Here is a 1793-nt window from a genome sequence, read left to right on the forward strand (position 1 = left end):
TTTAAAAAAGTGTGGGAAAAAAATGCGCATTTTTTTTAAGGGGGCGTAATTTATAAAGGGGTGTAAATTTTTTTAAACTTGTGTGAAATCTTTTAGATGCTCTACAAATAAAAAATGTGTGCCAGAAATGACATAAGAGCACTTCCGGGTCTAAAACAGGAAGTTTTCACAAGATTAACTGACTTAAACTGACATACGCCAAAAATAGAAGCTGTTAGGGTATGTACGAAACTAAAATGGATTTGATCAGTTTATTTTGTAGGTAACAATTACTCTTGGTCGGTGGCAGAGCTGTTCTGGCCTTTGTTTTACCTCGGTCGACTAGTTGAAGCTGTGTTCATGTGTTGTTTTGACGGCGAATATGATTGTGGGATTTTCTCCACGTGTGTGTGCATAAGGGCAGTTATGATCAACGCTCAACAGTACCGTTGAATTTAGGTATGCAGAAAATGTGTGATTGAATGGGGGGAGGTGAAGGTTATTACACACAGTAAATAATACAAAACACACTTTTCTCATGTCAAAAATGTAGTATTAATGTTGTGTAAACTGCTAAAACAAATATATATATGAAAAACGAGTTCCAAAAAGCATCTCTGTTCTGTGTTCCTTTTTTTTAACATCTGGTAAATTGCAGATGTTGGTGACCGACCGTTTATTATATATATATATATATATATATATATATATCCGCATAATCACTATTAAAATAATGTCTCCTGATCTTCAGAGAGGACAGTTAAAAATTGTACGGGGATCTGGTTTGCCATTAGTACTGACCAACGTTGAGGCGACATGTGATGAAATACTGAACGCTGCAGTTGCTAAGCACAGGGCGTTTGATCAGAATTTTCGTGATGGGGATTACTACTTACTTTACCCAGACATGACAAAAGTTCATTTTATACCAGGAACCCAGGAGCTTTTTAATCTTAAATCCTACAAAGATCCATGTGGGAACACATACAGAAGAATTGTATTATGTCTGTCTCTCCAGACAGAATTCCAAAAAAATGGTAAGTGGATAATGTATTGAATTTAGAATTATAATAAAGAGTGACTGTGACTCAGATTACTATTTTCATATTTCCGCAGAAAATCCTACTGTTGAAATATCTGAATGCGATTCTGAGGTTATATTGAAGCACACAGAGAATGATGATCTGGATGAAACACTGGTAATGTAGTCAGTAGTAATACTACACAAAAATCATTTAATAATGTAGTTGTTTCACATATTAACTTCAGTGATTTTTATTTTAACACAAAGGTTTGTAGTCTAGTCTGTAGGGTAGCAATATGTCATTTTAAAGAAAACGCTAGTTACTATTTTTTTGTTTTGTTTTGAAAGCCATGGAAGCAAGGTGCTTCAAATCAAGCCAAGGCTGACCGAAGTGCACAACAGTCGTCATCACATACCGTGGATATGAGACCCCAGGGAAACAGTAGTAATATCTGCTATAGGTATGCTTTACGTTCACTTTTTACACAGTGTAAATTGTAGCAGAAACTAACATCTGTTTTTCCAAATCCTAATTGATAAGACTTCATATTCCTAAAATCAGTATAGCTAATATAGTTAAAGGATTGTGCAACTTTGAATTTGTTTTTATTGTTATTATTACAATTTTAAAAATGTAGGTTGTTTCATTCCCCACCTTGCCTTTTCTTGAATTTATTATGTGTGTTTACTTCAATATTTTCATTTGGATTAATCATAATACAGCCCAAATGTTGGTTTTTAATACAGAATAAACAGAATTGTACTTGTTTTATATTTTTTTAGTTGTTAG

Source organism: Acipenser ruthenus, chromosome 2 (genome assembly GCF_902713425.1).
Source record: "Acipenser ruthenus chromosome 2, fAciRut3.2 maternal haplotype, whole genome shotgun sequence".
Lineage (NCBI taxonomy): Eukaryota > Metazoa > Chordata > Actinopteri > Acipenseriformes > Acipenseridae > Acipenser > Acipenser ruthenus.